The sequence below is a fragment of the Octopus sinensis genome, linkage group LG1 (assembly GCF_006345805.1).
Source record: "Octopus sinensis linkage group LG1, ASM634580v1, whole genome shotgun sequence".
NCBI lineage: Eukaryota > Metazoa > Mollusca > Cephalopoda > Octopoda > Octopodidae > Octopus > Octopus sinensis.
Window position 1 is genome coordinate 136,352,407 of NC_042997.1, and position 17,500 is coordinate 136,369,906.

At 35.7% G+C, this 17,500-nt stretch overlaps 1 protein-coding gene across 3 annotated transcripts in view; it reads left to right on the plus strand.

Annotated features, from left to right (window-relative positions):
• The window catches only part of LOC115218246 (FMRFamide receptor-like), a 100,222-nt gene that overhangs the window by 8,462 nt on the left and 74,260 nt on the right, over positions 1-17,500 (plus strand). The gene's annotated exons all lie outside the window — the stretch shown is intronic.

A 17,500-nucleotide genomic window follows, 5' to 3' on the forward strand; every position in this document is an offset into this window, starting at 1 on the left:
TATTTACAATAATACAACACTCGCTAAATATTAACGCTAACTGTAACCCTAAGCCATAAATTTGCTTACAGCAGGGCCGGCGCTAAACCCCTGCAACTTCTGTGGTCGTAGGGGGCCTCCACGAAGAACAGGTATTACTATTTTCAGAAGAAAAAGAAACAGTAAGGTTTCTAAATAACGAAAGATCTTCATACGGACGCACGCCCGGTGAAAACTCTTATTACATTGATATAAGTCATTCCTTGATATAAGTCATTCATTCATTTGGTCCTTCAGGCAATATACGCTGCATGATATCTTTCAATTTATACGATAAACTTTAAAAATTTGAAAGTTCAATATTTCCGTGACATAAGATATCGATATGAGTTATTCAAATAATTGTTCTCAGAATGTACCTAATAAAATTAGCGAGAGTACACTCGATATTTCATATTTAAATCCGATGTGACTATTTCTACTTGGATAGGGATTAGAAAATGTTATATCTTCATAAACTTCCAATCCATATTTTGGATATTTTTGGAACAACTTGCCTTATTAACATTTGATATTTCACATTTAAATCCGATGTGAGCATTTATTCTTGGATATGGATTGAAAAATATCATATACTGATAACTTAGCTTACCTATTTTTAATATTCTTGAGGCAACTCAACTTATTAACACTGGATATTTCTATTAGAGATTTTAAAATATTGTATGCTGATAACTAACATTACACACTAGCCGGCAAGGGAGTGGCGACGCCTCCCCTCCCACAGGGGGACTGCAGTCCCTTTCTATACACTTCTCTACACCCTTCTCAATTATACCACAGGGGAAAGAGGGTTGAGAAACCTCTCTCCTACCCTACCTCTTCATTCAATGGGTCCCGTTAATTCCATCTGATCTCCCCTTTGAATTTAAACGGCTCCAGTTCCCAATGAAACTAAGTTTTGCTATGTCGATAAACAAATCTCAAGGACAATCTCTCAAGGTTGTTGGACTTAACCTTGCTTCTCCTTGCTTCTCTCATGGGCAATTATATGTAGGATGTTTGCGATTTGAAAGTCCCAAAACTCTTTTTATTTGTACCCCAATTAAAGGACAGACTGAAAACATTGTATATTTAGAAGTTCTACAGAATTAAACTGTGGTTGATTTCAGGATTTGTTTTAATAACTTTGTTTATACTCACGCCATCTGCTCATAACTTACATTTCAGAATTTTTCTGAAAATATATTTTTTATCAGAGTATATATATTTATTTCCTTTAATAGTCTTTAAACATCCGAGCAACGCTGGGTACTTAGGCAAGTATATGTGCATTTGCAGATATATAGATAGGGAGAGAAGGGAAATGAGAGAGGAAGAGGGAAAGTAACGAAGGTATGGATAAGTAGGGAGAGAGGAATGGAATAAATAGGCACGTAAGTAGATTGACAGAAGAGCAGTCTAACAGAAGGACAGACAAGAAGACAAATGGATGGAGGAAGGAAGGAAGGGACGGACGGAGGGGCGAGCGGACGGACAGACGGGCGGGTGGAGGGATGGGTGGATGGATGGATGGATGGATGGATGGATGGATGGATGGATGGATGGATATGTTTGGTTACTAGACAGATAGACGACTGGACAAAGTTCTCAAAACTCATGGCGACGCAAACCCACACAGACATCTGTGTAGTCACGAACCACTAAACGTACATTATTTGGACATTCAGTAATTATCTTGTGTGTTTCTTAGAACCCATTTTACTAACTTATTTGAGGAAACAAAGCAAAAAGATATCATGTCATGATAATCTGTAATGATAAAATATTAGTTGGTTTTGTCATTGAATGTTTATGCCAATGAAAACATTTACTCAGTCAGAATCCTGTCTGTTTTTTTCTCGTCATATCAACTTATCGATCGCCTCTTTAATTCATTTACATAGAATAATTGCTTGTTTACGTGTTTCGTAATGTGATTCTGACCTACGATCAAATATATAAAGGTTTACTTGCAATATATGCACTATCAAACACAAAAACACACTAACAAATATACTCTGAAATGTGTGTGGGTGCATGTATATGACGTATGTATGTATGTATGTATGTATGTATGTATGTATGTATGTATGCATGTATGTATGCATGCATGTATGTATGTATGTATGTATGTATGTATGTATGTACTATGTATGTGATTATTATGGCTTTCTACGAAGATCTCAGATCGGTTATGATATCGATCCTAAATGTAGACAAGATCCTCCTTCTTGGCGATTTCAATACTCGTGTTGGATGCGATTAAGAGACCTGGGATGCACTAGGGCGACATGGCTTGAGCAAAATGAGCGCTAATAGTCTCCGTCTTCTTCAGCTCTGCACTGAACTTGATCTTATCATCTGCAACACTGTTTTTCATCAGAAGGATACCCATAAAACTACCTGGACGCACCCAAGATCCAAACAAGGGCATATTCTTGATTACCTTATCACCAGGAAACGAGACCATATGTTCACACGCAATAAATTGAAACTCCGCATCATGTGTAGAATAATATCTAAATATATTGATGCGTTGAAATTAAGGGACTCTAAGGTACAGGCGAATCTTAGAAATGCTATTGGAGAAGCGGAATTTGATGGAACCTGGGCTCAGTTTAAGACCACTATTGACAATGTTGGAGTTAAGGTTCTTGGTCTCAAAAACAGAAAACATCGGGACTGGTTTGATGAAAACGATCTACAGATCAATAAACTTCTTGAAGGTAAATTAAGCTGCACCAAAAATACTTCGGTGCCCCAGATGAGGATAAAAAGCCCTTACCGCAGTCTCTCAAAAGATAAAATCACCACTCTTAAGAAAGATACGACAGATGAAAACAAATGGTGGTCAGATATTTCTGAAAAAATCCAGAAAGCGTATAACAACAAAGACCTGATATCAGTATATCACTTGATCGGACAAGTGTTTGGTCCTCGGTCTTCATTTGTGGTACCACTCAAGTCCAAAGACAGCTGCTTTCTCTTCAAGGATCACGAGGGCATCATGAAACGTTGGACTGAGCACTTCACTGATCTCTTTTATAATCCATCAGTTATTGGTGAAAATGTCATCAGTAATCTTCCCCGGAAAAGATATCATTCATGAGATGATGGAACATCCAACTATAAAGGAGATCAAAAAGACAATCAAAGAATTATATACTGGGAAGGCACCAGGTTTTGACGGTATTCCTGTTGAAATTCTCCTCCACAGGGGTAAGAGGCTTGCTGTAGAGATCCACCATCTAATATCAGACATCTGGTTGGGTGCTCTCGTTCCCCAGGGCTGGGTTGATGCCATTTTAATTTCATTATTCATAGGAAAAGGATCCAAATCCGAGTGTGGCAATTACAGAAGTATAAGCCTGCTTGAAATAGTCGGTAAGGTTTTTGCGAAACTTTTACTTAATCGGGTAACAATATGGATATGCCCCTCTGTCATCCCAGAGAGTTAGTGTGGTTTTAGATCAAATCGTGGCACAACTCGTCAACTCCAACAGAAATGTATCGAACATGGCATAGGTCTTTACCAGGTATTTGTCGATTTAACAAAAGCCTTCGATACTGTTAATAGGACCATTCTGTGGACCATTCTTGGTAAATTTGGAGTGCCCACCTCAATTTGTCAACTTGTTTAAGCAACTTCATAGTGATATGAAAGCTCGTCTTATCTTCAATGGGTCACTATCGGAACCAATTTCCATCGATAACGAATAAGGTGATATTCGAATTTCATCAGCGACTGGGTATTTTAGTATGTATATATACATATATATATATATATATATATACATATACACACACAAACACACACACACACACACACACACACATATATATATATGGGGTCAGTGTAATTGACTTACAACCTCCCCAGAATTTCGCATCTTGTACCTATAGTAGTCGGCTTATTAGTCGTCCAAAAGGCGGCAAGCTGGCAGAATCGTTAGCACGTTAGGCAAAGTGCTTAGCGGCATTTCGTTCGTTTTTGCGTTCTGAATTCAAATTCCGCCGAAGTCAACTTTGCTTTTCGTCCTTTCGTAATCGATGGAAGAAGTACAAGCTGAGGATTTGGGTCGATGTAATCGACTAGAACTTTCTTCCCTCACATTTCATGATTTGTGCCTATAGTAGAAAGGATTATTAACTGTCACAATGCATTATTAAAGCGCTACTAATAGTTTCATATTTTGAGAGAACTCAAACATATCCTTCAGGTGCAAACCACATATCATAAAGAACTAAAGAAATTGAATAATTGAAGATACGCGAAATAAACTGAGAAGGTAGCGTATAGAAAACGCAGACAGTAAACAATTGCAAACGAAAAACGGAAAACGAATAACGGAAACTAAAATGTTAAAAATAAAAAGTAAAAGGTAAAACGATAAAAGAGCTATCCTCCTTACACCTTAAATGATAAGGCTGGAAAGATATCAAGTCAGTCAGGAATAGGCGAAATTTTCCAATTTTTTCAGAGTATATTTATACATATGCATGCAACCACTTAAAATTTCTGTCCTGGAGTTCAGCCAAACAAATTCTACATTAATTCGATCCATTCACATAAGGTATGGATTTCTCAATTACTTTCCATTTAATCACAGGCGGTATTTCGTTATCTTTCAAAGTCTATACGTAGCTAGCCAACTTAGTAGCTTTAGTTTTGTCCCTATATATAATTGAATAAAATAGAGTCAACAAAAGTAGTACGGTTAGACAGCTATTTAATAAACACCACACATGTTTTGATACAACAGAGATCCACATATACACAGGATTTAAAATATACAGACATACATACACATACATACATACATACATACATACATACATACATACATACATACATACATACATTTTCTTGAGAATGTATATTTATGTTGTAATCTTTTGTGCCCAATATTTTAAGGAACTTGTTAAACTTTCTTATGTCCTTAACATGTTCTTGTTACCAAAGACTGTGTATATGTATTGTAGCATTTTGCGACAACCAATGATTAACGCAACCAAACTTTTACATGTTACTTTTGACAATCTTTTTCCCAAAAGTGAAACCGGTTAAGTAAATAAACGTCTTTTAAAATTTCATTTTCAAACCTTCTCTCGTATATAATTCCACTCGTGCGGTACCCCACAACTCCACTTTGTTATATATATATATATATATATATATATATCGTAAAATATAATTGCCAACTAAATGTGGCAGTCCCATAGAGGACGATGCTACTGTTGTTTTTAGACCCAGGAAGCCATCTCCTGCAGCTGGTTAACGACACTGTGTCCGATTAGTATTTACGAGGGAAAACCATCGTTCCCATTTCTAGCCTTAAGTGATGCATACAGACTCGTCATCAGTGTGTGATAATTACGACCTAGTGATGATAACTCATTCTACACGCAAAATACTATATGCTTTCTCCAGTGAAAGACTGTCGGTAATATATATATGTCTTTCCTAGAAATAGACGGTAGAAGTTAGAGTAACTCAAGGACAAAGAAAACGTTGACACTTAACAAACACGAGATTCTCAGCGCTTGAATCTCTCTGTGACCTCTGCCGATCATTGGTAAAAAAAAAAGCATATAAACTCACGTTTTAAACTCTATTTTTCCTGTTTGCATCACCCATATATATATATATATATATATATATATTATATATATATATTCACACACACACACATACACATCGCAATGCAAAGGTAGTGAGCTAGTAAAATGCTTAGCGGCATTTTGTCTGCCTTTACGTAGTGAGTTCAAATTCTGCCAAAGGCTGACTTTGCTTTTCATCCTTTCAGGGTGCGACAAAATAAGTACCAATTGAACACTCGAGTCGATGTAAATGACTACCCCACCATCCCCAGACTTGCTGGCCTTATACCAAAATTTGAAACTAGCACATCGCAACACATATGTGTCTATATATACATATATATATATATATATATATATGTATATATATGCATATATATATACATATGTATATACGTACATACATACATATATGTATACATCCACCCATTCACACATCCTTGAGATTGTATATCAGATACCCTTCAAACTACCCCGACTCACTACTGACCATCCCATCTACGCATATATGCAAAAGTACACATACACACACACGCCTACAACCACCCATATGGATACACCTGTCATTATAGCTGCAGATCTCTCACTACGACATTGACAGTTACCAACACACGCTACCATGCACACATGCACACACACGCACATGCTACCACCACCACACGCACACACGCCACCACGTACACACACACACATACGCTACCATACACACACACACAAACGCGCTACTATACACACACTCGCTATCACACACACACACACACATGCCACCACACATACACGCGCACACACAAACACACATACACACATAAACTAATTATTCTTCACACTCTCCTGAAAGCACTTTCGCTTTGTCCATCTACTTCTGGTCATTTCAAGAATGTACCTACACATGGACTGTTGGCGATTTTTTCCTCCTTTGATTTTCTTTTTGACTTTCTTATGTCTCCTATTTCCGAAGAAGAGTTAGGCTCGAAACGTAAAACAACCACTCTTTCTTTCCTTCTCTGAGCGTTTCATTAATACTTTGCATGTACTACATCCTCGCGTTGTTTTTTCTTGGTGTCTTTTTCTCCGTTTTTTAATTAATTATGTATGTGTGTGTGAATATGTATGTATATATATGTATATATATGTGTATATATATGTATGTATGTATGCATGTATATACATACATATATATATATACACACAGACACACATACACACACACACACACATGTATATATATACGAAGTTGTTTAACTAACGATAAGCAATATGCATTGTTTATAATTAGATATGCGTTCCTATACACTCTATACACCGCTGTATACACGGTTAAGTGCATCATTAATTAATTAGTTGAACGCGTTGCCAACGAAATTACTATTTGGCAAACAGACAAATTTAGTGAAGTCGTAATATGTAATATAGTAACAGTAAATAGTTATGGGATATCTCTCTCTTTCTCACTGTCTTTCTCTCTCTCACACACACATTCTCTCTCTCCCTCTCTCTCTCTCCCTCTCTCTCTCCCTCTCTCTCTCTCACTCTATCTATCTCTCTCTCTCATTCTCTCTCTCTCTCTCTCTCTCTCTCTCTCTCTCTCTCTCTCTCTCTCTCCCTCTCTCTCTCTCTCTCTCTCTCTCTCTCTCTCTCTCCTCTCTCTCTCTCTTCTCTCTTGCCCTCTCTCAACGGACTAATGAAGTTGTTTGTTTGCTGATAACGATTCAAATTAGAATCGAAGTTGATCCGGATAATCCCTCTTTTTTTCTGTCCTCAGAAAGATGAAAACTAAAACGAAAACCAGTCGTAAATATTTCTCAGCATAGGGGCAGGCTTGGCTGTGTGGTATGAAGCTTACTTCCCAACCACATGGTTCCGGGTTCAGTCCCAATGCGTGGCACCTTGAGCAAGTATCTTCTACTATAGCCTCGGACTGATCAAAGCCTTGTAAGTGAATTTAGTAAACGGAAACTGAAAGAAGCCCATTGTACGTGTGTTTTTGTGTTTGTGTTTGTCCCCCACCACCGCGTCACAACCAGTGTTGGTGTGTTTACATCCCCGTAACTTAGCGGTTCGGCAATGGAGACCGATAGAATAAGTACCAGGCTTTAAAAAAATAAGTCCTGGGGTCGGTTTGTTCGACTAAAAACGCTTCAAGGCGGTGCCCCAGTATGGCATCAGTCAAATGAAAGAAACAAGTAAACGGTAAAAGATGCGAGGGTGTATTGAAAAGTTCTTGGCTTTGGGTAAAATAAAATAGAGGAGGATGAGTTAATTGTGATTTTATTCAACATATTTCCCTCTCAGATTTGCACACTTATTTTAGCGGCCTTACCAATAGACTAAAATTTCAAACCACCTTTTGAATAAAGTATCCCCGTTTGGAAACATGCTATTAATTGCACAGGTGTCTTGCAAACTTGCATGCAAACATGAAACTTAAAAACTTCATGGCTTCAAATGTGTTTTGGCTGTGGTAATTACATTCACCCGGTGGCTCATAGTGCACTTCAACACAATATAAAACAAAGCCTGATAGTAATACGTAACTAAGCAACCCGTCCGTTTTATACAGAACTACACAGAAAGACTGCATGATTTAATTATTGATATTGATAGCATAACATATTGCTAAATTTAATACAAAGATAAACTGAATTAGTCACGCTCAAAAACCATTCCAGTCAACGGTCAAAAATTTAAACCTAAAGGTAATGTCTTTCCTAATAAAGTACAAACCCCATGTCTGTACCTACTGTGAGTTAGTATTGACATACACTAATATCAACTACTTACATCTAGAAGATAAGAGACCATGTAAACCTGCAAACGTTGGTTGACCTTGGAACTTTACAAAATGTAAAGAACTGATAAGGAAATATGCAGAAATAAATTAAACACAGTCGTATTTTCAATACTTGTTCAAGAGGAAAGTTTTACTCGAGTGTCTGGGGGGAATGGGTTTTGGGTGTGCCTGCGTGTGATTGTGTGTGTGTATACGTGCGTGTGTTTGTGTGTGTGTGTGTGTGTGTGTGTGTGTGTGTGTGTGTGTGTGTGTGTGTGTGTGTGTGTGTGTGTGTGTGTGTGTGTGTGTGAGCATGTGTAGTTATGACTGTGGTTGTATGTGTATCTGGGTTTTCACTTTCCACCTCCCTTCCTGTCCCATTTGCAATATAAATGAAATAACTTTGGAGTTAAATTTGATTTTCTGCCAATGGGCGCCCGTATCACCATTCCGTTCTATTTAAAGTGGTTCTTCTTCGAAAAATTTTTTAAGCCTTATGTCTAGGGTCAACCAAATGGCTTTTCAGACGAATAAAAATATCTTCTACTGGTTAAAAATTACTTACTTCTAGCCAATCAATACAAAATGACGTATAAACATTGAACCTGGTTGATGAAGCTTTTTAATTATGTACTCTCTTACTACGAGCAAGAATTTAAAGCAAATATTCATTGAATGGTTGGCAAGAATTATTCATACAATATGGCAAGCATCATGCAGTAAACTTGGTGTTGATACACAAATAAACAAGAATCTTCGTTGTCCTCCTCCTAACTTCCTTTGTGCCTTATGAGAATCACTGCTTTTACTAACCCTGAAAATACTACCAGTCCGAGCCAATAAAAGAGCCTCTATTTCGTCGAAAGACCTACTAGAAATATCAGTCAAGTCTCCCTCAAATTAGACTTTACCTTTTCGAAAAGATGAAAACCATTAAATAATAAGGTTATAGTTGCACTATGTCAGAAGATAAAAGAAGATAAAGTGATGATGGTCAAGGTTGGAATGCTTCTGGTCATAAATCTTCTTCCTTAGTCGGCTTAACAACTGTTATTACCACTATTAATTGCACGAACAGAATGTCATAAGTATCGCTCGATGATCACATCCACCTGTTTACATATTATTTACCATATGTAATATCACACCTGTATTTCATTGAAACACAATGAAGTGTTTGTTGTTATGTCATGCACGCCAACAAAAATTTTATTTATTTATCTTTTAAGCTACTTTATACATACTTGACCCTTCTGACAATATTTCATTTTAAAAGATTAGGTTTCTTTAGATTCAGAGTTTAATATTTCTTCGTTCTATCAAAGTCCAATATAGATGAAGGAAATTATTTCTTCCTTCTACTACCATTACCAACAGTAAGGAAAATCTCAGGTTTCAACCTTTACTTAGTCACGTAATTTTATATTAACTTTCGTATAACCCTTTCTTACTTCCAAAAGCGCGCTATTATGAAGGATTCAGAAATGCTATTTATTTTCATCCTTTCTCTATCTCATAGATTATGTGACTATGTAACATTCTTTGGTTCGCTACTTCTAACATCTTTTCGATCGTATTAAGTTTTCTTCGTGAAATAGAACAAAAAGCAAATGAAAAATCAATAGACTCAAATAATAGCTGTGGATTTATAGTTGAGTCACGAACCTTACATCGTCTCAGGAAATTTATATTTGAAATAGAAAATAAAACAATCTGTTCAATCTTGTTGTCAGAGGCGCACAGTAAAATAACTAAACCGAAGGTAAAACAATTACGAAATTTACTGACGGACAACTCGGTTCTTTCTTGTCATTTTTATAAGTTGTTTGTTTAATATATATCCTTAAGCCATTTCATCGGTTACGGCCAGTTAATGCTAAGTTTGGTGCTTTATTTTCCATTCAATATTTCATTATTTTCCGAGTTCAAGTCCCACTGAGGTTAACTTTACCATTTCGAGGTCGATAAAACAAGTTGAGCACTGGGGTATATGTAATCAATTTATCCCCACCCCGAAACTCCCTCGCCTGTCTTGTGCTTAACTTTGAAAACAATATTATTTCTAAACCAAATGAAACGAATAGAAGCCGCAGAATGCCGAACTAGATATCTTGCAGTATCTAAACACTTCTCTTTATGCTTCGAATTCAAATCTCCTTGGAATTAGTCTCGAATATACACAGGCGCAAATTTAATTTGACTATACTCCTCCCTATAAATTAAGGTCATGTATGAAACAATTGTTTATAACTATAGAATGATGATGGAGATTATAAACTGAAGACCTACGAAACAGATGCCTTAAAATATTTAGTTTCTTATATACATACATCATGTTTTTGCTTTTGCTGGTTTTAGCCAGGGGCTGCAGCCATGCCATGCTGGGGCACCGCATTTAGTGTGAATGTTTTTTATTTCAACTCAATTCCCGGCTTTCTATCTGGAATTGTTTCTTAGGGAATTATTGAGTTGGACAGAGCCCTATTAATAGGATTTCTATTCTTCAAGTTCCAAATAAATTAGGAAAGGAAGTTTCATTTTTCTATTAGAATGTTAGGGCGTGGTTACTATTATTTAATTAGACGATAGAATACTAGATTGCCGGTATACCTAAACGTCATAATTTTTCTTTGAAAGATCAAAACGTCAACTTAGTCCAAAACTTACCATTCAAATCATAACCCCACAAAATACTGAAAATTCAACAAATTTATACTTGTCAAATTAATTCCCAAATTAAATTCCCTTATTCTACCATACCTACGTTTCTACAAATCTTAACTTCTTTGAACTTCAAAAAAAGGACTAAAGGTCTTTCCCGAGACTAAAAGATTAAAGGTCTTTCCCGGCTCATAAGGCCGGTTTCCTAGATTCTATGGTGTATATAATCCCCACCCTGGACGGGACGCCACACGGTCGTTCATTTATGGAAGCTGAGAGGATTGTAGCAACGTGAAAGGAAGTGTCTTGCTCAAGAACAAAACGCGTCGCTCGGTCCAGGAATCGAAACCATAATCTTACGATCATTAGTGCAAAACTTAACCACTAAGCCACTCACCTTCACCCTTCAATTCACAACCTATGGTTACCATAAATTCAATCGTAACCTTAAACTATACACCCATCGCAATGTTATCCACCCTGGCATATACACCTTAGAGTCTGAATTCCTAGATAGCAATAAAGTGTATAAATGCCATGTAAATTTACGAAACAAGTCCTTGAACTTTCATAAAATATATTTGCTTGTTATTAACTCTATGTTCATGTATACGTAAAAATATTATTTTGACAGATACACATATCTTGATCCTATTTCTAGTTAATCGCATTTTTTTGTAAACATATAAACTTTTCGTAACTATATATATATATATATATATATATATATATATATATATGTACGTATGTATGTATGCGATGAGTAAATTATGTAATTCTTAACTATAGTTTTGAAATTCTTCGAAAATAATTGGCTTTCCCGAAAATCCTTCAGTGGAATGACAGAGGTAACGAGCGCGTTCCACATATTTTTGAATGCACTTGAGCACTTGTCTTAAATCATTTGAATTTTAGCCTTTCTAATAATTACTGATACAATTTGAAACTAACTAGGCGTGTGCTCGCGCGCACGTGTTTTAGTGCGCATCTGTGCGTGTGTATTCCATATTAGTAAAATTATGTATCTTACATGCACAGCCTATGGATGTCAAGATTTCGGCTCATTCAGATTCCAGATCAAGATCATTACAGTGAACTAATGGTACCATTTTACATCATGGTGAATCTGAACTGCCAAGAGGCTTTTACTTGTCATTCGTTACAAGAACTATAGACCTTCTCCACTTTATTATTCGTTCAGTAGCCAGGCTCTTATTCATCTAATCCGCTGATTTTTATAATCACAATTCTATTAGATTCTGAATTACTTGAAAACATTACATTTGTTTAAACAAACGTTTAATAAATCTATTTAGAAATTTTCCTAAAAAATAGGTTTGCTTCTCTTTTTCTCTCTTCTCTCCCTCCCTTTCTCTCTCTCTTTATATATGTGTATGTATGTGTATATGCACTTATATATTATGAATATATATATATATATATATATACATATGAATACATATACATGTTTCTCACTCTCATCATTTCTCTGTGTTTGCGCGCGGGTGTGTGTATAAGTGTGTGTGTGTGTACAGTCATTCATACATACATACTTACATACAGACATACGTATGCAAATACATATACGTATATATATATAACTCATCATTTCACTCTCTCTCTCTCTCTCTCTCTCTTTCTCTCAACACTTTCCTAAACGATGCTGTTATTCATTATTCCAGCGCTTTTCTCTGTAACTAATGTTTTATCAATGTCGACTGACAGACATCCTTCGTTTTCTTTTTCTAGTGCTTTTTTTATCATTCAAGTAGATTATATTTTTTAATGATTTACTGACATTTTCCCTCTCTCATTTCATCTCTTTATATCTCTCCACCTTTGTGTTACTCTCTCCCCTTTTCTCTCTCTCTCTCTCTCTCTCTCTCTTCCTTTCTCTCTTCTCTATCTTCATATCCCGTTTTATTTCTTTTGCTATTTTTTTTTTATTTTTCTTGTATTCTTACTATTTTTGTTGCGGGATTTCTTTTTAAAATATTTTCGTTAAAATTAATCATAGCCTAAAACTGAGTTAGCTCTAAGAATTTAAAACTAATGACCAACAAAAAATAAATGGTAATTACAATTCTGAAAAAATATCCATGGTATATTCTTCTCGTAAATCCGATTCTGAAACTACACTACTCTTAATATATACTGAACATGAGGGCGGTGAGGAGAGAAAATGGCAGAGTTCCACACACCAAGTCATTTAATGTTTAGTTACGTTCGTTTACGTTAGATTCTCTCCGTTCCGTCTTTTCTTTCGTATTACGTCATTTTACGAGGTGAGATCAAGTCGCGCCAATGTCAACTTTGCTTTTCATTCTTCTGGGGTTGCTAAAATAAAATATCAGTAGTGCACTGGGGCGAATAACTCTATTCTGTTTTGTCTGGCTTTGGACTAATATTAGAAATGAATATTATGCTTGAGATAAAAAGAAATGTGTAGGCTCATGGCATAGTAGTTAGCGGTATTGGATTCATGATGGTAAGATTGTGGTCTTGATTCCTGGACAGGGCGACGCGTAGTGTCTTGAAAAAAACACTTCCTTTCACGTTGCTCAAGTTCACTCAACTGACAAAAGTGAGTAATGTTCGGACGAACCGGCATTCCGTCTAGTGTGGGGAATATATATGCCACAAAAACTGGAATACCGGCCCTATGAGTCGAGCAGGATTTTTATCCTTTTACAGAAGGAGAAATGGGAGACTACCGGATTCTGTAGAGCGTTATATTCAATACATTTATGCATGCATACATACATACATACATACATACATACATACATACATACATACATGCATACATAAAAAGGAAATAAGAACACAGTATGGTAGAAGGCATAGCCACTCATAATAAAAAGAAATACTGGTGGAATTTACCAGTGAAGACCTCAATAAAATGTAAGCACAACAGACCTGATATAATGATTTGGGATAGAGAAGAGAAACTGTGCACAGTTGAGGAAATTAGCTGCCCAGAAAATGTTAACATAATGATGAAGATCAGTGAAAAAGAGAACACCTATGCCGAACTATTGAGAAATCTTCAGTTACTCTAGCCAGATTACAAGTTCATGTTTATACCTGCAATTATTGGGGCTCTGGGATATGTAACACACTGCCTAAATACCAATCTTGAGAAACTGGGCTTCTCAAAACCAGAAAGGAAAAAGCTAATTCGAAGACTACAGATTCAATCCATCACTAGAACTGTAAAAATCTGTAAAACTTTCCGGAGGTTTATCATTTAAATATATACGAGCATGTCTAGATATGCCACTGTATGTATGAAAATACATACATAAAGCAAAATATATAAATATGCACATATACATGCATGCATACATACATACATACATACATACATACATACATACATACATACATACATACATACATACATACATACATACATACATACATACAAAAATACCCTGTTGTTGATGTTGAAATTCCAACGAAGGAGCTTTGAATCTAGGCTACAAACCAGCTCTTTCTCTATTGGCAAGAAATCTTGAAATAAAACTGAACAATGCCATATATACATACGAACATACATACATACATATACATACATACATACATACATACATACATACGTACGTACGTACGTACATACATACATACATACATACATGCATCATACATACATACATACATACATACATACATACATACATACATACATACATACATACATACATACATAAATGCATACATACACATGCATGCTTAGGTATAGCGATACTAGTTGTTTGTTATCAAATGCAGCTCGACCACTCAGCTTTGGCGTCACTGAATCCCCATAGCTAAAGATTGCTGGCGACGTGATGACCATAAACAGCCTCTTCTTCTACATGGATTCATACATAAAATGATCTTCTGACGCTCTTTCATCAAAAACTTAAGTGACCAGAATTGCTCAACGGAGACCCAAATTTTCTCATCAAGAAGCTATATTTCAATTCTCTTTACTTCGACTCCCTTCATCTGAGAGTGTTGATAAACATCTACGACAATGAAACTTTAAATAATATGGAGCTGAGTCAACTTTTATTCAGAGCCAACGTGAGGAAGTGTTTTGTTTAAGAAAACAACACGATCCCTGATCAGGTGAATCATAACAATCACCATGGTGAGTTTAAAACCCCAAATATTGGATCTTCACATATGTATATACATATATATGTATATATATATATATATATATATATATTATATATATATATATATATATATATATATATATATATATATATATATATTTATATTTATAAAGGAGAGTGTCTTTATGTGCGTGTGACCGATGTTGATGCGTTTACGTCCCCGTAACTTAACGAATCTGCAAAAGAAACCGATTTATTCGACTAAAGGCGGTGCTCCATCATGGTCACAGTTAAATGACGGAAACAAATAAAATAATAAAAGAATATACAACGAGTGTTTGTGAAGTTTCGAATGGAAATTGGTTGTTCTTTTTCGGGAATTTATTTCATCCAAGCTCTATATCGATTAATTTTCCTGGAATTTGTTAATTTGTGTTAGTATCAGTGTTTACTGATGGTTCTTTATCGCCATCTGTACTTTACACTTATGAAGTCGTGTAGGTGACATGAAATTGACTGATATACAAATAAATCGATTTCTGTGTTCACACTCTCCTGTTCCCTTATATATATATGTGTGTGTGTGTGTGTGTGTGTGTGTCCTGTTTTTCTTCCCAACTTTCACCCTCCATAAAATCAAATATTTAGTTTGGAAGTTATGGGAGCAACTGTCTTCGAAGACTCATATTGTCGTTGATTGTTCGAAATGAGGAGTAGATAGACAGCCGACAACTCATGAAGGTCATTCTTTGTGTTACTTGCCCTGCTTTCAATTGTTTTCTATTATTGTTTGCGTATTTAACTCGCTGGTTTTCGTATTTCATGTTGTTTACAGTTGGTGACGTCCTATCCCATATATGCATATATATTATATATATGTGTGTGTGTGTCTCTGTGTGTATGTATGTATATATATATATATATATATATATATATATATATATATATATATACGAAAGAAGGTTTGAAAATGCAATTTAAAAGATGTTTATTTACTTAACCGGTTTCACTCTTTGGAAAAAGATTGTCAAAAGTAACATAGAATATTATGAATTAAAAAAAGTTTTTTACATAATTGCCACATTGAATATTATGAATTCAAAAAAGTTTTTTTACATAATTATTGGTTGTTGCAAATAGTCACATTACATGTATATATACATTCTTTGGTAAAAATTGTTGGGAATATGGTGGGAATATTTGAAAAATTGGCAGAAAAAATTAAAAATTAAAATGAATATATTATACATCTCAGGGTCGGTACTGAATATTATGAATTCAAGGCGATACTGACCTGTTCGTTTTAGCAGAAATGTTGGAATGAGAAAAAGTGTACCGTTTTTTTCTGTTTATAGCTTTCCTTCAAGCATCAATGATTTTGTGGTTATCATGAGGTGAGTATGTGTGTCTCTCTGCGTGTGTGTGAACAGATGTGTCTGTGTGCCTGTAGAATTTGGTCAGATGGCGTCTGTTGTCAAGCGGCTCCATTTAATTGATTAATGAAATAAGCTAATTCTGCCACACTAACAACAAACATTGTAAATACTTTGGTTTCCATTACTGATGTAAATTTGCTAAAAATGGTTTATCCTTTATGTTTGAAGTCTATGAATCCATCTGACGAGAACGGTTTCTTTCAAATTGATGTAATGTTTTCATTAATCGATTAAATATAGCTGCTTGAAACGGCCGTAATGAATTGACACCTGTACATCTTTGTTACTTATTTATGTATGTGTGCCTGTGTGTGTGCGCACGCGCGCATGTATACATGTGTGAGGGGCGGATGTGTGTGTGTGAGGTTACAGATTCAGCAATCGTGATTCCAATTCCTAGACTGAGTGCTGCGTTGTGTTGTTGAGCAAAACACTTCATCTTACGTTGCTCTGCCATCACTTCGACACCTAATACATGATATACTCTGCACCTGTTCAGACAATGTTGATTTGATGGAGAGAATGAGCTAATGTACAGCATATGCATTTGATCCACTATAAACAAATCATTTGTTCAGGCTGTTCGGCAAAAGCTGAACGCCCATACATCGTCTTCGAAGGGAAGAATCCATCATATACGCGCGTGCATGTATGCGTGTGTATGTGTAACATATGGAAGAATATTTACATAGATGATAATATATTTGCTCATCACAGATATATACACTCACATATGCATGTATATTTATATTAATTTTGTGCAAATATTCGGGCCGAAATAAATGAAAGCATTTCATGTCCACTTCGGCATAAACAAAGATTTCAAATGGTTAAGTGGATATGCAATTTAAATGTCACGTATGCTTAATTTGGCAGTAATCCAGTGCATGTATTCCGGGTTG